The sequence below is a fragment of the Artemia sp. Qi Xiang Cuo genome, chromosome 13, assembly GCF_049724085.1.
Source record: "Artemia sp. Qi Xiang Cuo chromosome 13, ASM4972408v1, whole genome shotgun sequence".
Classification (NCBI taxonomy): domain Eukaryota; kingdom Metazoa; phylum Arthropoda; class Branchiopoda; order Anostraca; family Artemiidae; genus Artemia; species Artemia sp. Qi Xiang Cuo.
This window is the reverse complement of record NC_142806.1, coordinates 13694474-13722303: the sequence shown is the minus strand read 5'-3', so window position 1 is coordinate 13722303 and position 27830 is coordinate 13694474.

The window sequence follows — 27830 nt, the reverse complement described above, 5'->3', positions numbered from 1 at the left end:
AATATATCATAAAAATTATCTAAGGATTGATTTGGATTATTTTCATTAATTACTAGACTCCACTCAACGTCACCAAGCGCTTCTGTCAAATTAAAAAAAATTTTTATGCGAAAAGTCTTGACGCTTTGTATGACTTTTCTTATTATACGGGAACTAAAGCGGAAAATCAGCCACAATTATGCAGTGATCAGATGAATCATCAGGAATGACATATGTATTAACGGCGTTATAGGGTGAAAAAATATAATACATTAGTAAAAATGACCAATCAGTTTTCCTGGATGGCTTAAAACGTACAGGATTTAATCCATAAGCTAAATGGCATTCTAAAAACTATACAGTGTTTCTATCCATTCTGTTCTGGTTAGCAGATACAAGGCGCATTAAATTATTATTAAAATCTCCCATAACTAGATAAGGATTATTAAGACTACCTAATTTATCCAACAAAAATTCAAAATGATTTATAAATTCTATCTGACTAGCTGACAGAGTACGATAAATAACTGCGATGAGCAGATTCTGATTATTTGGAAAAAAAAGCACTCAGCAACACAAGATTCAAAAAGCATTTCAATATTCATTGGCAAATAATCTAACCTTTCGCGAGCAGATATGCAATTTTTAACCAAAGCACAAAAAAAATTGATAATTTTCAACATGAATACTTTCAATTGAAAATTCATCTAAAAAAGATTCACATAGGCCTAAGATATCCGTATTAGATGTCGATAAAAAAAAGTTTGAATCGTATCTCGTGCAGTCCTCCAGCCCCGACAATTCAAAACAATATCCTCCTTTTATTAACATTATTCTTTGCCAAATCATTCAAAAATAAATATTGATTTTTTGGAGTATCAAATATAATAATAATAATAATTTATTATAAGCCAAAAAACAGGCCATACTGAACAATATTTTTAGTTACACTCCACAAGAAAAATAACATAAATATCAAGTTTCACTCATTGATGTCAACGCTTCATTTACATATTTATATAACTGCCTGATTGTCCTTTTTACAGTCATTTTAAAGATACCAGGGAACACCAAGTTACCACCCACAAAATACTTTTCCCTTAATAGAGAAAGTTGCTGGCACTCGGTGAGAATATGCGCCACATCCTCAATACCTAGGTTACATCTGGGGCAAGAGTAATCCGCATCTACATCTGGGGCCACCCTTTTTCTTTCAAATACTCTTTTTCTATTTTTTAGAGGCAGGCAATTCGCTCGGATCTGAAACCAAGTCCTCAATGTCTCCCCCGGTAGTCCTAGTTTAAAATAATATTAAAATCCAAATATCTCTTTTACATGGGAATAAAACTTCATTGCTTCAGATTTTTTAACTGAGTGGGTCCATATTTGTAATTCGTGTTATTTTTTTTTTAATAAAATATTAGCAAAAAACGACTCACCCTGATCTGAGGGTCCTAGCCCCTCATTCCAAATATATGATATTCCTAATCCATCTAAAACATTTTTTATTTGATACGGCCATGATCTTTTACGTTTCGACCGTAGCATCTCCACATAAGCTGCTTTTGCTAACCTATCTTCTGGCAGACTTAGAACTTTTAGCCAGTACTGTTAGCATGACTGTTAACCCTTCTAAATCCGCAATAGTCTCAGTAAGTTTCCTTAAATCCCCTCCCCTTTTTCTTGCTCCTATACCTCCTGAAACCTCTGTCACATCTCTTAAACTCCTTGGTGTTACAATTTCTTCTAATTTGAAATGGGATGCCCATATAAATAATATCCTACGACAAGCAAACTCCTCGCTTTCCCTCCTTAAACTTTTAAATAAATTCAGTTGTCCCGAATCACATTTACTACAAGTATACATTTCTTTTGTGCGTCCCATATTATAGTACGCTTGTCCTGTGTGGCACACTGGCCTCCCTAATGAAGCAACACGAAAAATTTAAAATGTCCAAAAGAGAGCTCTAAGAATTATTTTTAAAGAGGGCAAGATACCGTATTTGTATTTGTTAAATATTTCAAACCTAGAGACCCTCGAGAGACGAAGAATTAAATTGTGCCTCCGTTTTGGTAAGTTGGCACTTTTGAACCCCCGTACTGCGAACCTTTTCCCTGCATACCATGTACCTGATAGAAATCGTCCTCCACGAACTGTGTCCCAGCCTATCCCCACCTTATCTCCCAGTCTTTGTACTACCTTGCGGTATAAAAAATCTTTTATCACTTTTTTTACTTATTTAAGAATTAGTGGTTAATGTTAAAATAAATTTTGTATTTTCTCTTAGATAATAAATGAAACAGCTCGGTTTCCTTTATACTCTTTTTTTTGTTCCCTATCCCCTTTTTATGTTTTTTTTTAAACATCTGTTATTGTTTATATTATTTATTTATGTTCAGTTTTATTAGTTTTTATCTTATTAACTAGTTGCCATTTTGAAGTTTTTAATATAATTGACAAAGGAATCATACAGCATTCCTATATTTGATTATTTATTTATTTTAATTTTTTTTTTCATTGGTTGCCAATCTTTAAGTTGTTGTGCTTTTGTTATGATTTTCTTGCTTGTTTGTTTTTTATGGACTTCGAAATTCGAATTCGGCCCTTCAGGGCTTGTGATAGCAATTTCTAGAAATAAATATCTTATCTATCTTATCTATCTATCTATCCAGTACCGGATCATCTGTGCTAATCTACCCATTCTCAGCGAAAATATACCTAGGTCACCTTTTATTGCCTAATTGTGGGTCTTTACGTGAAGACCAATTAATCTCTTAAAGTGTTGCAGCTGAATTGATTCCAGTTGTGGTGCCGGGTCATGCCCCCAGAGTTCAGCTCCGTAATGGATAGTAGGCAAAACTTTAGAATTAAAAACATATTTATGCATTTTTAGATCTTTTATATTTGAAAGCCTTGAATTACGTAAAATGGCAGCTGAAACTGCTTTCCCTCTCTTAATCATCTCTTTTACATGCTCTTTCCATCCTCCTTTTGCTGAAAGTGTTGCTCCCAAATATTTAAAAATTTCACTCTCTTTTACTTTTTCACCTTTATAATAAAATTCTACTTTTTGATCATCATTATTCACACGAATTCCTCTAAAAACCACAATCTCAGTCTTTTTGATATTCAACACTAGTTTCTTTCCATCTAAACATTCTTTTAATATACTCAATAAGATTTGAAGCTCCTCTGGTGACTTGCCTATCAACACCGCATCATCAGCAAAAAGCAACAGAGATAACGTCAAGTTCCCTAGTGACACCGTAGGGGCCCATACCTTTTTAAAATGGTCAACAATATCATTTATAAACAACGTGAACAACCTAGGCGAAACACTACTACCCAGTTTTACTCCTTTTCTAATTTCGAACGGCGACGATAATCCCTTCCCTAAAACTTTAACTATACCAAATGTCTTTCTATACATATCAGCTAGTATCCTAACAAAAAGTCTTGGTAAGCCTACCTTTAACAGTTCTAAGCACAGGAAAATCCTATCAATGCGGTCGAAGGCTTTTTCTAGATCTAAGAATGAACGTACAACCTATTTTTCCCATTTTGCATATTTTTCTACAAGCGCCTGTAGGACTAAGACCCAATATCAATAGCATTACATCCATCTCGAAATCCTGCCTGCTCCTCCTTCAAAATCCTATCTTTTTCTAACCAATGAGCTAATCCAGCATCTAGTATTCTTTCTAATATTTTGCTATGTACTAAAGATATAGGTCGATAAATACTGTGATCCACTGGGTCTCTCTTTTTGAATAGTGGCAAAATCAAGGATGTTTTCCACGGCGAGGGTCATTCTCCAGAAGCCAGAACTGAGTTGAAAATAACCAAGAAGATGGGGATAAATAAAAGTTGGAATTGTTTCAAGATCTTTGTTGGGACTCCATCGCTACCAGGTGCTGATCCACCTTCCATGGTGCTTATGCATTCTTCAATTTCTTCTTCCGATGCGGGTTTTTTCAGATTATAATCGTGTTCTTTCAGTGGGAGACTGGTCTCATTTTCTGTATTCGATAATTCGTCGCTGAACCAGCAGTCAAACGAATAGTCTTCCTGAACCGCGTCGTTGTAGTATGTAGGCCATGTTTTCGGGCCAGGTACTTTTGGTTGAGCTATGGAGGCCCCCTTTTTTATCTTTCTCCAGAGAGACCGATATCACTCTTTTCATAAAACTGGATCAGCTCCTCCTTACCTTTTTTAATAGCCAATCTCTTCTTCTGTTTTAAAAGGTGTTTATACTCCCGGCGAGCATTTTTAAACCTTGTTACTAGTCAAAGCCTATTTTCCTCTTTTTCCTCTTCCCTCTAAATCTCCATTTCTTTAATCAATTCTAATTTTTTTTATTCTACATTCCTCATCAAAAAATTCTATATCCTTACAACCTCCTTTATTTCCTAGAACTGGGCCTGCTATTTTATGTAAAATGTCCGTGAACTCTTCTATCAATCTATCATGGTTATTTACCTTCTCTAAATCACCTAGTCTTATAGTTACATCATCCTCTGAAAGCGCTTCACTAAATTTAACATTTTCCTCTGTAGACCATTCCCTAGGTATCTGACGTCTAACATTTTATTATAAATACGACTTTCACCAGAAATATCCCACCTATGGGGAGCACTCCTTGACCTAATTTATAAAAATAGCGGTAGATGGTCCGATCCTACTGGCTTAAGCACATCCAGATCAAGGTAATTCGGATCCCATCGAATATCCACCAAAACCTACTAAATTAAAGTTGCTCTAGCCCCAGATATGCAGGTAAACTCACCCCAATTTTTATCCTTACCAAATCTTCCATTTCCAATCATCAATCTCGATTCTGCGCATAGTGTCAGCAACCTTCTACCCCATTGATTTATTCTTCTTTTTTCATCCCTGCTAGCTCTGGGAATTCTGTAGACGGCTGGGGCTGCTGACGGAGTACCTGGAATTAACACATCTTTTAATTCAATTTCATCACTAGTATAAGCATTAAAATCACCCATTAATATCAATCTATCATTTTCAAAATTAGCTCTTTTTTCATCTAATTGTTTTACCAACAAATTCCACGTATCTTCATTTCGGTACGAGCTATTTTGACGCGGAATATAAATCGATCCTATTACAATACACAGTCCATCTCAACATTCTAGTGTAATCCAAATAACATTTTCTGATTTACTTTTCAGCTTTATATAACTTTTGGAAGACTCATCTTTTATCACCACTACAAGGCCTCCAAAATAACGATTGTTTGAAGCTAACTCTCGCGATACACTTTCCACATTGAAACCTCTTACTTTTGGAGTTTCATTAGGGCAATGCCAGGTTTCTATTAATGCTACAAAGTCAAAATTTGACAAATCACTTTCCGCAGAACTTAATTTATTTTTTATACCCTGTACATTCCAAGATACAAACTTCAGGGTTTATGTATAGCCTTGTCGATGCTATTAGGCTCCGTAATCACTCGGGGGGAAAGTTAACCGGTAATAATCGTCGCCCCTAGGCCTATTTATACCCCTGTACTACCAAGGCTGATTTTTTGGTGCTGCTTGAACGGGCGTGTGTTTTGTCTGTAAATTGGTGGCCAATTCACTTCAGTAACCCGGCTTGTCAAAGGCTCCTCATTTCTTTGCCGTACATTTCTAGCGGTGTAACTGTAAGTATTATCAACGGGGCTAATCTCGCTACTTTTACGACCTTTCCCTGTTCCTATTGTTTTCCGCAAGTTGCTGTTTCTTTCAACTATCGTGTTCGTGTTACTTTCATTACCAGAACAGTCCGACTGATCTGAAGGGCAATTCTGGACTGAGCTCTGGTTATTTTCATTCATATTATCGGGATTTATACCTCTGATCTCTGAGTTACTTTGCGCTGGATTAGGGGCCCTAATTGGGTGGCTTACCGTCATTTCTTTTACTTTTTGACATTCACGGTTGTATGTGTACGTTTTACCTTCAATGATAAGCCTGTCGCTTTTGAGCCGCGCATTTTGACCTTTTACTATGGCTTGGGACAGCACTGGCTTTAAATTTTTTTTAGCCTCGCGTTGATATGTAGTGTAGTCCGGAGCAACCCCTACGCCGTTCTGTTTCAATACAAAACTTATCCTGAGAACCGCATTTCGTATTTCCAAGTCGTGCCACTTAGCTATTACAGGGCCTGATCTCAGGCGGAAAGCATCCTTTATGTCCCTCCGAGAAAGCTGTTGGTTCGGGAGGCACCAGCTAAGAAACTCGCAAAGCTCATCCTTCAAACTCGACTGGGATGGACCAGCCACAGGGAAATTGTAAAACACGAGGTTATAACGCTTTATTTCTGCCTCCAATGAGTCAATTTTCAGTGTAGACTCCCTGAGTTTGTTCCTCATTTCCGCTAGATCGTTTGAAATTTCTGATTTTGTTGTATCTAGCTGTTTACTAAAACTATTCATTTTTGCCTCTATACCGGATAACCTGTTTGAGAGCTGTGGGATCAAATCCAGTTTGAAATTTATTTCACGCATAAACTGAGAAATAGCGTCGGGATCTGACGCATCCGGAAGTTGAGGTGGCTGAATCTGATTCCTCTCCATTTCTGCTTGCTTATTCAAGATAATTAAGATTGCCTACCTTATTCTCTGCCAGCAATATTCTCCGGCAGTAGAGTTTATTCGTTGCGTCCCGCTTTAGCCCGGGACACAGCTTTGTAGCGCTCTCTTCTTCAGTTTTAAAAGAAATGAATCTTTATCCGGAGACACTGCTATGCTGGGGGGCGTGGCTAACTTCTCCCCGTCTTTGCGCACTGTATTGTGTATTAACTGTTTTAAACTAATGGATGTTATCACTCTGAATGACCGATGAATACTGATATTGAAGATATATTGCAATTACCTTCAATATCATTAGCTACAATATTTTGGAAAACAGAACGAAACAAAAGAGAATCACGCTCAAATTCATTTAACCTTGATGATGGAATTTCACCATTACTTTTATCCATTCTCAAGTGTTACCACCACGTCAAGGACAACCACATCACGCCCCACCAGCCCAGCAAACCAAAAAAGAAAAAAAAATTAACACAAATAGGAACAACTTTGAAAAGAAAAGAAAGATGTCTTCATTCCAAGTGGATTTCTTTCGATACTACTAATCGGAAAGACCTCTACGGGTCTAAATAATAAAAAAAAATAGAGAAAAATAAATCAAAATTTAGAAGAAGGTATATAGACAATAAATAAATGGAAACAAAGAGGTTAAGTAAAACAAGATTAAACATTACATACTTACATGAGTTAAATAATGACAACCGAGCGCTCCAACTATCATACATCATAATTTTATGCCACAGGATCATCCACTTGTAAACTTCGATGTGCTTCTCCTCGGACTCTCGAAAAGTCGTCGATCTCGAATCGTCAGGTCTTTTCACAAAAAAATATGCTTGAATTCCCTTGGATATCCGTGCATCATATCCAAGAAATTTTCTTAATTTATCATATTTCATAAACAACAGCTTACGTATTTTAAGGATTTCGGCTGGAACATCGTCAGTAATAAAAAAGTTCGAATTATTTCCATGTAATATCTTACCCTTAAGCTTACTAGCATTTTTTATCATCGCTAACTTATCATCTTTTTTATTCAGTGTCACCTTCAAAAATTTTCGATTTCTATCGTAGTGTGTGATCGTGAAATTTACATCAGGCATTTCTAATCCACAGCGAACTATCTCTGTGAGTAAAACCTTAGTGTTATCATTGTCCTCGTACACAGCATTCCATATAATAACAGTGTTTTCTAATTTAGCGGCTTCCATTCTCACAATCCGACCAATACAATCTTCATTTTTTCTTCTTAACTTCATTATTTCATCGGTACTTGTTTTTATTTGCAGTTTGAGGCAAGACGTATCATTTTCATTCTTTACAATTTTCAGCTCAGTATTATTCATCTTATTTGTAAGTAGCGAATGGTCTTTTTCCAGATTATCGACCCTTGCCGTAAGACTTCCTAATTGATTGTAGATATTGTCTAGCTTATTACCATTTTCTTTTACGACATCGAGAATTTGCTTTAGTTCAGAGTTCAGAGTTCATTTTATTAAACAATAAACGAACACAATAAAAGGAAAAAACCCTCCACATATAATTAAACACAATAAAGAGAAGAAAGGAAAAAAAAACGCTACAACATATTCCCCCCGCAGGGCTCCATGGCCCGGAAAAGCAGAGAGAAAAAAAGAAAGAAAAAAAACATACCTAAATATCACTAATACTGATGACAAACTGTGGCCCACCACTCAAACTCCACCGAAACCAAGCCAGGCGAGATGCTGCACACATGGTAAACACCACTCATAGCAAAATATTCAACTCGGCCCAGAGACGTCCACCCCATCATAACAAAAAAAAACAAAAAACGAAAAGATCTTAACATAATAATAATAATAATATTACTATAAACAACTTTAAAAAAGGAAAAAAAAAACAATGTTAAACATAATTCATCTAGACATTAAAATATCTTTTACAGTTCTTCTGAAGGTACCAAACGAGTGACATTTTCGAGCTGATTAAGGTAGGGTATTCCATACCATATGACATGCGGTCAGCGGATTAAAATCTGACCTCACTGATGGAGTAAATGGAATGGTAATGTTCTGATAAGTCTTGTTTCGAGCTCGAGCTATCCTCTGGTGTGTTTAATATAGTCATACCTTCTTGTCTAGGGTTTTTCCTTTTCTGTCCAGTTGTGAACTAATAGACTTGATATATATCCAACTATCCTTGAAATAATATGTTCACATCAGTTTACACAGAGCTCTTGAATACGCCTTACTCTGACGAGAGCATTGAATGAACTCGATACCACAAACATAAGATACAGCAACAATTTCAATGGAATTCCTGACGAGCAAATGCTGCAGATTAGCTCCCAAAGGGATGCGATGGAAGCATTACTAGTGTACATCGTAGGTTCATAACGATCTTGTTAAAAACAGATCATCCCACGTCCCAAAAACATTCGAAAACATCTGTCAAAGTTTTCAATCTCCTGAAAACAATGTTGTTGCAGTAGTTTCAAAGACGTCGTGTGAAATTTCGGTAGCAAATTTGGAAAGCCTCCCTGCCCCCACTTATAATGTACTCTTGTAGTGATGATAATCAGCCACAATTTTTAGAAATTCAGACTTTTAATATTAAATTTTTTCACAAGCCCATAGATCAAATGCTCACCAAATTATGGACACTGCTAATAGTCATTAATAACAATAAAAAGAATTGACAACCAATTTTCAATTTTTCCGTTCTCCCTTCAATTTATGCTGTGCAACTAAACGCATTCCAAAATTATAAAGCCTAACTGCATAGCTTTCGATGGAGAGAAATCACGGCTCCAGACCATGATTCAAGCCTTTCAGTTGCAGAAAAAGAGTATGCTCTGGGTACAAAATAAATTTAAAGCAAGAGGTATGTCGCATAACCCTATCTCTTTAGGGGTCAGGTGATGATGTACCATAATTCTTTTAAAGGAGAAATCTCTTTGGATTAAATGGTATATCGCCTCTACCATGGCCAATGGCTGATAACTGACTTGCAGCGACCTCTTAAAATTACAAAATAACTATTAGATAGCTCTAACTCAAACACTATGGCTGTTGATAGTGGTGAGTGCGTAGCTTCATTCTGTGTCTGCTGATAACGTTAGGATGGAAATAAAGAACCTTGTAAAGAGGGATTGAGAATTCAAATCAAGGCCGGTTGAAGGAAAAATATCTGGAGATCTAAAAAAAAAAATTGGGCACTTGATAGATGCTGCATTAGTCTGTCTTAATAAAAAGCTTTTCAAAGTGTTATGCTGCCTGAGTGTTTTACTATTTCTTTGGTTCAAGATGTGTAGTTTTAACTGCCAAAGCTTTGGGGAAGCTTTATCTGTGTAAGGTCCATAAGTTTCAAAACTTTCCTGTAAAACTAATTGTTTCGATTTATACTTTTTATTTTCTAAATAGGGAAGAAGCCATCTCTTTCGATACTGATTCGATATATGCAAAATTATTATGTACAGGGTTACTACTCAAAGCAAATTTGTATATTAAAGATTTCTGATAATTAATTAGACCCAAAATTTGTATATTTAAAAATTAAAGTCCCTATTATGTGAGCTTCCATCCTTAAACAAAGAAACTACAGCAAACATTCCACACAGGCCTACTAAATCTGCTCTTCCAAACAAGTTTTCTCATTCTACTTTTTCACAAAAGCCTTCTCATTTTGTTCTTCCACAAAAGCCTTCTCATTCTACTTTTCCACAAAAGCCTTTTCCATTTTGCTCTTCCAAACTGAGTGAGCTCAGTCTGTGAGCTCAGTATCCTCCAGCTGAGTGAGCTAATAGAGTCGTCAGGTTTAAGAGCATCAAGTTCGTCAGTAAGGGCTCATTTATGGCATTTTGAGGCCTATCACCGCAGAATTCTACTCGATGGCAGTCTTACGCGTGGCAGTTTTATATCTCTTGAAGGTTTGGCAGCCAAGACAATAAGTTTTTCAAGTTTTGAAGGTTTTTTTGTGAGTAGCGCTACTTTAAAAGTGACCACATTTACAGTATGATGTGACAGCGTCTATACTGTAGAACTGCGTGTAACTCGGAAAATAAGCAGTTTTAAATGATAAAATACAATATTGAAAAAACTAATAAACGAACTAACATTATTATGCTAGATTCTTAAAACGCTAATGAAACTCTAAATATCTCACAGAAAATTTCTATTTAAAATTTCTAATCAATAATTAAGCCTATGCTTTATCTACATGTTGACAAGAAAAAATATCTACCACTGAGAGTTCCCCATTTTTAGAAACCCACCATGCCTTTAACGTGCCTTTAGGCTTTGAACATTTAAAACACTAGTTAGCTTAAGCATGTGGAACAGTGCTGCCAATGCGATACATTTATACCGTTTTGGTAGAGTCTCGAGGTCTCAGTAAATTCGGAAAGTTTTCGATACAATATTAATTTTATGGCTAATATAGTTTTATTTGCTCATTTATGAATCGGACATCTGTTCAAGATTTATTTTGTCAAAAATCTATTTTTTGTTGCGGCAAATTTTAACTTAATCTTTTGATGGTGCAAAATATTTCTCGTCGTACAATTTTACCAGAAAACTGGTACAGTTTATTTCAAAGCGTTGACAATGCTGATGGGATAGCCTCAGTAAAAAAAACTAGGAAATATTCTTTCATGTCAATATATCTTAAAGAATCCCTGAAAAACTCTTCAATACAAAAAAAGAGTGTAAACACGAAAAGGGATGAAAGAAATGACAATTCTGGCTATATTTTCACCCTTAATGAAATGAATATAAAATGGCTTTCCCTGATCATAGGGCTTGAAATGCTTTTCCATGCCAATATATTTTGGATTTCATCAAAATCCATCTCTGAAAAATTCTTCAATACAAAAAAAGGGTGTAAACACGAAAAGAGAAGAGACTTGTGGCAATTCTAGCTATTTGTTCGACATTAATGAAATGAATAAAGGGGGTTTTCCTAGACCGCAGTACCCAAAATGCTTTTCCATGCCAACATATTTTAAATTTCATCATAATTTATCACTGAAAAACTCTTCAATACAAAGAAGAGTATAGAACACGGAAAGAGAAGAAAGTGATCGTAATTGTGGCTGTTGCTCAACTTTAATGAAATGAATATAGGGTGGCTTTCCTAAGCCCCAGTACACCAATAAACCATATGAAAATCATAGGCAGCGCAACAGCGCTGCATAAGTAAAGAATAATGTGGGCACAATGTATTATTTATTTTTGGTTCTTGGTCCTAGACCAGGGCACTTGGTATCGAAGGAGTTGTCGTAGAAAATACGAAAAGGGCTCATTAGATTGGAAATTGGAGTGGCTTGTGCCCTTTTTAAAAGTCGAAAGTGATTGGAAGACAGCTAACACCCTTCCACGCCCACAATTTCCCCAAACACACCAAATCAAAATTTTGAGACAGCAATTTTGTTCGGCGTAGTTGATTTCCAGATAGAAATTATTTTTTTGAGGAGGACACTCCCCCACAGCCCTCAGGGCAAGGGTTGTAAGTTATGTCCTGGGAGCAGATAAGGTTTTTATAGAAAGCTTTGTCGTAGAAACTTCAAAAAGGGCTCAATTGGAAATTCAAAGGGCTAGTACCCTTTTTAATAGTCAAAAGTGATTGGAGGGCAACTCACGACCACCTATTCCCCAAACACATACAATTAAAATTTTGAGATAGCCATTTTGTTCAACGCAGTTGAAAATTCTGGAAATTAGGTCTTTGAGGATGACAACCCCTCCCTCCCACAGCCCTCAGGGCAAGGGTTGTAAGTTATGCCCTGAAGGCATAGCTTACTTTACTAAATAATTTCTTAGACCACACTGCTTTTCCATTTACAAAAAATTAAACAAGAAAAACGAGTTTTAATTTCTATAAAGCAGTGAATACAGCACATTTAATTGAACACAAATACTCCGATTATTTCGGCCCCACATACGGGAGCCTTTCTCAACGAAAAAAAAAATTCTTGCATAAACATAATAAACATACTAAACAAAACAAAAAAAAAATATAAATAAATAATAAAACTCAAATAGTTTTATAAAATTTAAAACTCACATATTAAATAAACAAACTCCATTCACTGCCGTATACAATCGAATGTTTATATTGACACACCTTCTCACATAATATAAATTGACATCTATCAAAAAATGAGAATATATTTATACTTAAACTAAAAAAAAAGGTCAGCTAACCACAGGTTTATCACCCAATTTTTGAATTATAAATTGAACAGATTCGTTTGCTTGCAAGCTTAGCTGCAGTTCGTTTACCTTTCCCAGCGTTTAACCCAGTCTGACCTTTGTCCGCAAGGTCATCATTCGTATCCGAACTATTATCAAAAATAGTACTGGTTGAAAATTTTACCTGCCTTTTAATTAAACTATTATAAATCGAATTGATCCTAAAATCCCCTTCATCTCTATTGATACTAATACCCCCATATATTATCTTTTTTATTTCTATAATTTCCCCGAAGCTTTGTATAAGTCCTACAGACGTATCTACTATTTTTGTTTCATCAAATAAAATACTGTGATGAGGAAAATTATAAAGATGTTCTGCAACAGCTGACTCAAACGTGTCTGTTGTGTTGTTTTGTTTTAGAGTGCAATCTATTGCATTCTTGTGTTTCTGTAGCCTATTTTCTAAAATCTGTTGCGTTCTTCCCACATAAAATTTACCACAAGAACATGGAATTTTGTATACTCCCTTTTGCAAATTTCTCGGTACCTTGTCTTTCCCTTTATTTAACAACGAGCTTATATTATGTTCTGATTTTAATGCTGTATTTATATTATGTTTTTTTTAATTCTCTTCTTAATTTTTGTGATAAAATTGGGATGAAAGGCAAAGTTATGTAATTTGTTTCTTGATTTGAGCCATCTTCTTCTAATATTTTTGGTTCCGTCAACTTTTTTTTCCTTTTTTCAATTATTTGAGAAATCATATTTTCCGGATAGCCATTACCTATTAGAATATCCTAATAGGTAATGGATCTATCCGAATAGGGATATATCCTAATAGGGATATTCTAATAGGTAATGGCTATAGGTAATGGAAATCTCGATCTCGACGAGATTCCTCGTCGAGATCGAGAGTAGAACGGCCATAATATCTCCGATCCCTCACCCCTGCTGCCACCTATAACTTTTTTTAACACCATATATGGGCATAGAGTCATTAGGGAGAACACGTGGTTAATGGGGTCAATGACCTAAATTTCCAAGGTCGATGTTGTTGTTGTTGTAAGTGCACGCTCTCAGCGAATGCTATGCCGTCCAGGAATTTGTAACACCTGTGCTGTCGACCTCAATTCACCTATCGTGAATCAATAATTCCCCTTAGAAACAACAAATTTATTCCTCTTTCTTGACAGATCAATCAACCAATGACATCATCTGTCAGACTTTAAAAATTTTCGCCTAGAAACGATTCTCCAGGAATAGATCCAAGTCATTAATGTCTTTGCCTCGGAAACAACTCTTTTGGTCGAACTCCAAAGGATATTAATAAACATTGCCATGGAAACAATTCTCCAAGAAACATCTTAGCGATGAATTGTTTTAGCGCGGGAATCAGGTTTCCAAATAATTTGAAATGCATTAGCGTAGAGATGCCAAAAACAAAAGGAACACGCTGAAATTACGTTTAGGGATTATTTGGGCGAAACTGTTTTAGACAGGTTATGGAATTATTTCGACGAAACAGTTAGAGACATTTTAAAAGAAGATTTTAGGAAAGGTTTTAGAAGAGGATTTGAGGGTGAAACTCTGTGGTCGTTATAATACACAAGTTTCATTTGAACAGTGTCGTGAGGTCTTCTACCCCAACCCCAAAGGGTTCCGATCCCCACCACCCCCACCCCCAACGAACCGCGCGGTCCGCAAAGGTCCCCCAACCTCCCAAAGAGCCCCCGCCCCCCAAACGCCCTCCTCAGACCCTCAAAGGCCGTCCCCTGGTCCTCAAGGGCCCCCCCGACCCCCAAAGGTCCCCCCGACCCCAAACGCGCTCCTCAGACCCGCAAAGGCCCTCCCCTGGTCCTCAAAGGGCCCCCGGACCTCCAAAGGGCCCCCCGGACCCCCAAAGGGCCCCCGGGACCCCAAAGGTCCTCCCCCAGTCCTCAACGGTCCCCCGGGACTGCGAAATGCCGCGGGCCAGGAAAGCACCGCAGGGGGATGCGCCGCAGGGGGATGCGCCGCGACTCGGGGGAAGCGCCGCAGGGGATGTACCATAGGAATGCACTATAGGGAGGCGCCACAGGACTGCGCCGCGGGGACGCGCCGCAGGGGAGCACCGCAAAAAGTAAACTAAAAAGTAAAAATTTCGAAATGTTCTCCCCCAAACGCCCTCCCCAGACCCCCAAAGGCTCTCCCCTGGTCCTCAAAGGTCCCCCGGGCTCCCAAAGGTCCCCCGGACCCCAAACGCTCTCCTCAGACCCTCAAAGGCCCTCCCCTGGTCCTCAAAGGGCCCACGGACCCCCAAAGGAACCCCCGGACCCCAAATGCCCTCCCCCGGTCCTCAAAGGTCCCCCGGGACCGAGAAGCGCCGCGGGCCAGGAAAGCGCCGCATGGGGATGCGCCGCGGGTCGGAGGAAGCACCGCAGGGGATTTGCCGCAGGGATGCGCCGCAGGGATGCGCCGCAGGGATGCGCCGCAGGAATGCGCCGCAGGGATGCGCCGCAAGGATGCGCCGCAAAAAGTAAACTAAAAAGTAAAAATTTCGAAATGTTATCCCCCAAACGCCCTCCTCAGACCCCCAAAGGCCCTCCCCTGGTCCTCAAACGTCCCCCCGGCTCCCCCAGGCTCCCCTCCCCCCCCCCGCTCCCCACGGACCCCCCAGGTCCTCCCCCCGTCCCCAAAGGTCCACAGGGCTCCCAAAAGACCACCCAATCCTCAAGGGCCCCGGATCCCCAAACGCCCACCCTGGGTCCCAAAGGCCCTCCCCCGGTCCCCATATATGCACACAAAAACTTACACACACACGAAAACTTACACACACACACACAAAAACTTACACACACACACGAAAACTTACACACACACACGAAAACTTACACACACACGCCAAAACTTACACACACACACACAAAAACAAACACACACACACACACAAAAAAACTTACACATGCAAAACAAAAATTACATTCACACAAAAACGTAAATGCACAAAAAAACTTACACACACACACACACACACAAAACTTACACACACACACGAAAACTCACAAACACACTCCAAAACTTACACACACACAAAAAATTACACATACACACACAAACAAACACAAAAACATAAAAAAGAAAACAAAAAAAACTCACAAACACACGAACACAAACATACAAAAACACAAAAAAAAACAAAACTTAAAAAAACACAAAAAAAAACACAAACAAAAAAAACAAAAAAAAAACACAAACAAACTTAAAAACACACACACACAAAACACTAAAACAAACAAAAACAAACACACACACACACACACACACAAACTTACACACACACACAAAAAACTTACATCCACACACAAAAGCTTAGACACACAAAAACTTACACACACACACAAAAACTTAGACCCACACGCAAAATATTACATTCAAAAAAAAAAATCAAATAAAAAAAAAACTTAAAAAAAAACAAAAAATTTCACACACGCACAAAAAATAAAACACACACACACAAACTAACACACACACACACACGAAAACTGACACACACACGCCAAAACTTACACACACACGCCAAAACTTACACACACACACACACAAACTTACACACACACACACACACAAAAAATTACAAAAGCACACGAAAACAAACAAGCACAAAAAAACTTACAAGAACACAAAAACAAACACAAACACACACACACACAAAAATTACACACACACACACACACTAACACTCACACACACACCCAAAAACTTAAACACACACAAAAACTTACACACACACACACACACAAAAAAACTAACACAAGAACACAAAAAAAACTAACACACACACGCACAAACTTACACACACATCAACACAAAAACCAATTCCAAAACCAACCAAGATTACATACACACACACGAAAAAAAATACACACACAAAAACTTACACACAAACACACACACACAAAAACTAAAGAATCACCAAGCCCTAAAACAAGACCACCCAAACTTAACTGCCCTCACAAACTAACACAAACACACACACAAAAAAAACTTACCCACAAAAACACACGAAACCTAACATAAAAACTAAAAAACTGACACACAAAAAAAAACTTACAAAAACAAACAAAAACAAAAAAACTAACAAAATAACAAAAAAATAACACAAACACACATGCACAAAAACATTAAAACACAAACAAACACAAAAAAAAAAAAAACAAAAAAAAGAAAAAAAACACATAAAACAAAAAAATTAAACACAAAAAAAATAACACATGCACACGAAAACTTACACACACACACACGCCAAAACTTACACAAACACACAAACAAACTTACACACAAACTTACACACACACACACACACAAAAACTTACACATGAACACAACAAAAAAAACACACACACACTCACAAAAACAAACACACACAAACACACACAAAACTAACACGCACACACACTAAAAATTACACACACACTCAAAATATGACACAAAAAAAAAAAATCACACACACACACAAACACACATTAAAACAATAACACAAACAAACAAACAAAAACAAAACTTACAAAAACACAAGCTAACACACACACACAAACACACACAAACTTACACACACACAAACAAAACGGACAACCACAAACAAAATATTAAACACACAAAAAATTACACGCACACACAAAAACTTACACAAACACTCAAAAACTTACATTCAAAAAAAATATAACAGTAACTAAAAAAATATATCAAACGAAAAAATAATTACACACACACACAAAAACTTAAAAAAACACAAAAAAAACTTACAAACACACAAAAACTTACACACACACACACACACACACAAAAACTAAAACAAACAAAAGAAAACTTAAATGCACACAAAAACATAAACACACACAAACACACACGAAAACTAACACACACACACACACGTCAAAACTTACACACACAAAAGCTTAGACACACAAAAACTTACACACACACACACACACACAAAACCTTACACCCACACTCAAAAACTTACATTCACACAAAAACTTACAAGCACACAAAAACTTACACACACACTAAAACTTACACACATTCACAAAAACTTACACACGCACAAAAACTTACACACACACACTAAAACTTACTCACACACACACACACACACACACAAAACTAACACATGCACACTAAAACTTACATGCACATAAAAACTAACATGCAAACAAAAACTTACACACACTCACAAAATCTTACACTCACACACAAAAACTTAAACACAAACACACTAACACTAACACACACACACGAAAACTTACAAACACACACACACAAACTAACACACACACAATAAAACTAACACACACACACTAAAAATTACACCCACACGTCAAAACTTCCACACACACAAAAAATTACACACACACACACACACAAAAACTTAAACATTCACACTATAAATTAATTTAAAAAAAAAAAAAAAATGCTCAAAAAAACTTACACACACACACACACACACACACACACACACACACACAAAACTCACACACACAAACACACGAACACTAACACACACACTCAAAAAAACACACACACACAAAAAATGAAACACACACACACAAACAAAAACTAACACATGCAAACTAAAAAATAAATGCACACAAAAACTAAAATGAAAACTAAAAATTAACAACACACACACACACAAACAAAATACACAAAGACACACAAAAAACAAAATCACACACACACACACGAAAACAAAAGCACACACGCCAAAACTAACACGCACACAAAAACAAACACACACACACACACACACAAAACTTACACATGAACACCAACAAAAACTCACACACACACGCACAAAAACTTACACACACACACACACACACACAAAACTTACACACACACACACGAAAACTTACACACACACGCCAAAACTTACACACACAGAAACTTGCACACACACATACACACACACACAAACTTACACACACACACACACACAAAAAACATACACACACACACAAACACACACAAACTAACACACACACACAAAAAATTACACCCACACACAAAATATTACAAACAAAAAAACTTACACACACACTCACACAAAAACTAACACCCAGACGTAAAAACTTACATGCACACAAAAACTAATATGCACACAAAAACTTACACACACACACACAAAACTTACACACACGCACAAAAACTTACACACACACACAAAAACTGACACACACACAAAAACTTACACACACACACACACACACACAAAACTTACACAATCAAAATAAAACTCACATGCACACAAAAAATTACACACACACACACACACACTAAAACTTACACACACACACGTCAAAACTTACACACACAAAAGCTTAGACACACAAAAACTTACACACACACACACACAAAAACTTACACCCACACGCAAAAAAACTTACACCCACCCGCAAAAACTAAAAACCACACAAAAACTTACATGTACAGAAAAACTTACACACACACTAAAACTTACAAACACACACAAAAACTTACACACACACACACAAAAACTTACACACACACACGAAAACTTACTCATACACACACACACACACACACACATACACACAAAAACTTACACATGCACACGAAAACTTACATTCACATAAAAACTTACATGCACAAAAAAACTTACACACTCATACAAAATCTTACACGCACCAAAAAAAAAAGACAAACCCACGTGAAAACGTACACACACACACTCACACTTACACAAACAAACAAACAAACTAAAACACACACACAATAAAACTTACACACACACAAGAAAACTTACACACACACTACAAAACTAACACACACACAAAAACTTACACACAAACACACACACAAAAAATAACACACACACAAAAACACACACAAACTTACAAACACATACAAAAACTTACACCCACACACAAAAGCTTACACACACACAAAAACTTACACACACACACACACAAAACTTACACACACACACGAAAACTTACACACACACACGAAAACTTACACACACACGCCAAAACTTACACACACACACACAAAAACTTACACACACACACACACACAAAAACTTACAAATGCACACGAAAACTTAAATGCACACAAAAACTTACATGCACACAAAAACTTACACACACACACACACACAAAACTTACACACACACACACGAAAACTTACACACACACGCCAAAACTTACACACACACACACACAAATTTACACACACACACACACACAAAAACTTACACATGAACACAACAAAAAACTCACACACACACGCACAAAAACATACACACACACACACACACACACAAAACTTACACACACACACACACACAAACATACACACACACACACACACACACAAAAAACAAACACACACAAAAACTTACACACACACAAAAACTTACACACACACACAAAAAACTTACATCCACACACAAAAGCTTAGAAACACAAAAACTTACACACACACACACAAAAATTTAGACCCACACGCAAAAACTTACATGCACACAAAAACTTACAGGCACACAAAAACTTACCACACACACACAAAAACATACACACACACACAACAAAACACACACAAACAACCAATAATACACACACACACACATTATAAATTACACACACACTCAATAAATTACACACACACGAAAAAAATTACACACACACACACAAAAACTTACACACACACACACACACAAAAACTTACAAAAGCACACCAAAACTAAAAAGCACGAAAAAACAAATATCCACACAAAAACAAACACACACACACACACACACAAAACTACACACACACACACACACACTAAAACACACACACACACGCCAAAACTTACACATACACAAAAACTTACACACACACACACACACACAAAAAAACTTAAACATGAACACACAAAAATCTCACACACACACTCAAAAAAACATACACACACACACACACACACACACAAAACTTACACACACACACATGAAAACTAACACACACACGCCAAAACATACACACACCAAAACATACACACAAACACACACACACAAAAAATTACACATGCACAAGAAAAATTACATGCACACGAAAACTTACATGCACACAAAAACTTACACAAACACACAAACACACAAAACTTACACACACAAACATACAACAACTCACACACACACGCCAAAACTGAAACACACACACCAACATACACACACACACCCACACACACACACAACTTACACATGAACACAAAAAAACTCACACACACACGCACAAAAACTTACACACACACACACACACACAAACTTACACACACACACACGAAAACTTACACACACACGTCAAAACTTACACACACAAAAACTTACACATTCACACTAAAAATTACACACACACACACGCCAAAACTTACACAAACACACACACAAACTTACACACAAACTTACACACACACACACACACACAAACATACACATGAACACAACAAAAAACTCACACACACACTCACAAAAACTGACAAACACACACACACACAAAACTTACACGCACACACACAAAAACTTACACACACACTCCAAAACATACACACACAAAAAATTACACACACAAACACACACACACATAAAAAAAATTACACACACACACACACACAAAAACTTACACACACAAAAACTTACACACACACACAAACACACACAAACTTACACAAACACACAGAAAACTTACACCCACACACAAAAGCTTAGACACACAAAAACTTACACGCACACACAAAAACTTACAACCACACGCAAAAACTTACATGCAAAAAAAAAATTACATGCACTCACAAACTAACACACACGCACAAAAACTAACACACACACACACAAAAACTTACACACACACAAAAAAACTTACACACACAAAAAAACTTACACACACACACACACACACAAAAAAAACTTACACAAGCACACGAAAACTTACATGCAAACAAAATAATACACACACACACACACACTATATAATACACACACACACACGAAATAAATATCAAACAATATCGAATATAGAATAAAAAAATTACACACACACACACACACAAAAACTTACACACTATAGAAAAAACTTAAATTCCCACAAAAAATTTAATTCAATATATATAGTACACACACACTCTCTAATTAACAATTGTTATATATCTTAAAAAATAAAGCACTAATACACACACACACGCACACATACGCACAATCACATACAAACAACAACAAACACAAACTAAATACAAAAGCGCACGATAACTTAAAAACGCATAAAAACTTACATGCACAAAAAATAATAGAAACACACACAAATCAGAAACGCGACCTCACACACTTACACACACACACATGAACACTTACACACACACACGCCCTATTAACCCCCCACAAACTACAACTTAATCAAACACACATGAAAACTTACACACACAAGCCAACACAAAAATAAAAACCCAAAAACTAACACACACAAAAAAAATAAAACACACACACACACACAAAAACTTACACATGCACACGAAAACTTACATGCACACAAAAACTTACATGCACACAAAAACTTACACACACACACACACACATACACACTCACACTCACACACACACACACACACACACAAGAAAACTTAAACACACACGCCAAAACTTACACACACACAAAAACTTACACACACACACACACACACAAAAACTTACACATGAACACGAAAACTTACATGCACACAAAAACTTACATGCACACACACACACACACACACACACACACACACACACACACACACAAACTTACACACACACACACGAAAACTTACACACACACACACCACACACACACACAAAAACTTACACATGAACACAAAAAAAACTCACACACACACACACAAAAACTTACACACACACACACACACACAAACTTACACATACACACACGAAAACTTACACACACACGCCAAAACTTACACACACAAAAACTTACACACAAACACACACACACACAAACTAACACACACACACACACACAAAAAACTTACACACACACACAAACACACACAAACTAACAAACACACACAAAAACTTACACCCACACACAAAAGCTTAGACACACAAAAACTTACACACACACACACACAAAAAATAAAACCCACATTCAAAAACTTAAAAGCACACAAACACCAAAAATCACACAAAAACTTACACACACACACACACAAAACTTACACACACTCACAAAAAATAACACACACACACACAAACATAAACACACACAAAAACATAAAAACACACACAGACACACACAAAAACATACACAAGAAAAAGAAAACAAACAAGCCCAAACACTCTAAAAAACACACAAACAAAAGAAAACTTACACACACACACGACAAAACTTACACACACAAAAACTTACACACACAAAAACTTACACACACACACACACAAAAACTTACACACACACCCAAAAACTTACACCCACACTCAAAAACTTACAAGCACACAAAAACTTACATGTACACAAAAACTAACACACACACTAAAACTTACACACACGAACAAAAACTTACAGACACACACAAAAACTTACACACACACACGAAAACTTACTCACACACACACACAAAAACACACACACAAAAAAAAATTAAACATGCACAATAAAACTTACATGGACATAAAAACTTACATTCACACAAAAACTTACACACACGCACAAAATCTTACACGCACACACAAAAACTTACACACACACACCGAAAACTTACACACACACACGAAAACTTACAAATACACAAACGAAAAAATACACACACACACAAGAAAAAAATCCCACACACACGAAAAAAACACAAACAATGAAATCAAAAACACACACACAAAAACTTACACAACAAAAAAACAAACCACACAAACAAAAGCCCAAGAACAAAAAACATAACACTAAAAAATACATGCACAAACAAAATTACACACACACACAAACACACACACAAAACTTGCACACACACACACACACACAAAAACTTACACATGAACACAAAAACTTACATGCACACAAAAACTTACATGCACACAAAAACTTACACACACACACACACACAAAACTTACACACACACACACACACGAAAACTCACACACACACGCCAAAACTTACATGCACACAAAAACTTACACACACACACACACAAAAACTTACACATGCACACACACAAAAACTCACACACACAAACACACAAACTAACACACACACACACAAACACACACACACACACACACACACACACACAAAAACTTACACACACACGCACGAAAACTTACACACACACGCACAAAAACTTACACACACACAAACACACTTACACACACACACACACACACACACAAACTTATACACACACACACACACACAAAAAACTTACACACACAAAAACATACACACACACACACACACACACAAAAACTTACACACACACACAAAAAACTAACATCCACAAACAAAAGCTAAGACACACAAAAAATAACACACACGCACAAAAAAACTTAGACACACACGCAAAAACTTACTTGCACACAAAAACTTACATGCACACAAAAACTTACACACACAAAAACATACACACACACACAAAAACTTACACACACACACAAAAACTTACACACACACACACAAGAAAACTTACACACACACGCCAAAACTTACACACACACGCCAAAACTTACACACACACACACACAAAAACTTACACACACACACGCACATACAAAAACTTACACATGCACACGAAAACTAACATGCACACAAAAACTTACATGCACACAAAAACTTACACACACACACACACACACACAAAACTTACACACACACACACACACGAAAACTAACACACACACGCCAAAACTTACACACACACAAAAACTTACACACACACACACACACACACACACAAACTTACACATGAACACAAAAAACTCACACACACACTCACAAAAACTTGCACACACACACACACACACAAAACTTAAACACACACACACACGAAAACTAACACACACACTCAAAAACTTACACACACACAAAAACTTACACACACACACACACACACAAAAACTTACACATGCACACGAAAACTTACATGCACACAAAAACTTACAAGCACACAAAAACTTACACACACACAAAAACTTACACACACGCACAAACACAAATACACAAAAACTTACACATGAACACAAAAAAAACTCCCACACACACGCACAAAAACTTACAAACACACACACACACAAAACTTACACACACACAAACGAAAACTTACACACACACGCAAAAACTTACACACACATAAACTAACACACACACACACACAAACACAAATACATACACAAACACACATACAAACACACACACAAAACTTACACGCACACACACGAAAACTTACACACACACACAAACACACACAAACTTACACACACACACAAAAAACTTACACACACACACACAAAAGCTTACACACACAAAAACTTACACACGCACACACAAAAACTTACACCCACACGCACAAAACTTACATGCACACAAAAACTTACATGCACGCAAATACTTACACACACGCACAAAAACTTACACACACACACAAAAACTTACACACACACAAAAAAAACAAACACACACACAAAAACTTACACACACACACACAAAAACTTACACATGCACACGAAAACTTACATGCACACAAAAACATACACACACACACACACACACAAAAACTTACACACACACACGTCAAAACTTACACACACAAAAGCTTAGACGCACACACAAAAACTTACACACACACACACACACACACAAAAACTTACATGCACGCAAAAACTTACACACACTCACAAAAACTTACACACACGCACAAAAACTTAAACACACACAAAAAAAACTCACACACACACAAAAACTTACACACACACACACACACACACAAAAACTTACACATGCACACGAAAACTTACATGCACACAAAAACTTACACACACACACACACACACGAAAACTTACACACACACACGACAAAACTTACACACACAAAAGCAAACACACACAAAAACTAAAACACAAACACACACACACAAAAAATTACACCCACCCGCAAAAACTTAAATGCACACAAAAACTTACATTCACACAAAAACTTACACAAACACTAACAATAACACACACGCAAAAAAACTTAAACACACACTAAAACTTACACACACACACGAAAAATCACGCACACACACAAAAACACAAACAAAAAAAAAAAAAAAACTTACAAATGCACACAAAAACTTAAATGCACAAAAGAACTTACAAGCACACAAAAAACTTACAAACACTCACAAAATCTTACATCCACACACAAAAACTTACACACACACACACACTAAAACTAACACACACACACCAAAACTTACACACACACACACACAAAAACTTACACACACACATGAAAACTTACACACACACACTAAAACTAACACACACACGCAAAAACATACACACACACAAACACTTACACACACACACACACACAAAAACTTACACATGCACACGAAAACTTACATGCACACAAAAACTTACATGCACACAAAAACTAACACACACACAAACACACAAAAACACACACACACAATCAAAAACAAAACAAACTAAAAAAAACAAACTAAAACTTAAAACAAAACGCAAAAAATTACCAACACACAAAAACTTACACACACACACACACACAAAAACTTACACATGCAAATGAAAACTTACATGCACAAAAAAACTTACATGCATACAAACATTTACACACACACACACACACACACACACACACAACACACACACACACACGAAAACTTACACACACACGCCAAACTACACACACACAAAACATACACACACACACACACACACACACACAAAAACAAACAAACTTAAACAACAACACACCAAAAACTAAAAAACACAAGAAAAACAACATAAAAACACACACACACACACAAAACTTACACACACACACACGAAAAAATACTCACACACCCAAAAACAAACACACAAACAAAAATAAACAAAAACACAAACAAACAAACACAAAAAAACCCACAAAAAAAAAAACACAAACAAACACACACACACACACACACAAACTTACAAACACACACAAAAACTTACACCCACACACAAAAGCTTAGAACACACACAAAACTTACACACACACAAACAAAAACTTACACCCACATGCAAAAACTTACATTCACACAAAAAATTACATTCACACAAAAACTTACACACACACACACAAAACTAACAAAGACTCAAAAAAAATAACACACACACAAAAACTTACACACACAAAAAAACTTACACACACACACACACACACACAAAAACTTACACATTCACATGAAAACTTACATGCACATAAAAACTTATACACACACACACACACGCACACAAACACACACACACACACACACACACACGAAAACTTACACACACACACAAAACTTACACACACACAAAAACACACACACACACACTACACACACACACAAACTTACACACACACACACAAAAAAACTTACACACACACACACACACAAAACTTACACATGCACACACAAAACTTACATGCACACAAAAACTTACATACACACACAAAACTTACACACACACACACAAAAACTCACACACACACACACACACACAAACTTACACACACACACAAACTTACACACACACAAACACACACACACACACACACACACAAAACTTACACATGCACACGAAAACTTACATGCACACAAAAACTTACATGCACACAAAAACTTACACACACACACACACACACACACACACACACACACACACACACACACACACACACACACACACACGAAAACTCACACAGCACACGCAAAACTTACACACACACACAAAAACTTACACACACACACACACACAAAAAACTTACACACGAACACACAAAACTCACACACACACGCACAAAAACTTACACACACACACACAAACTT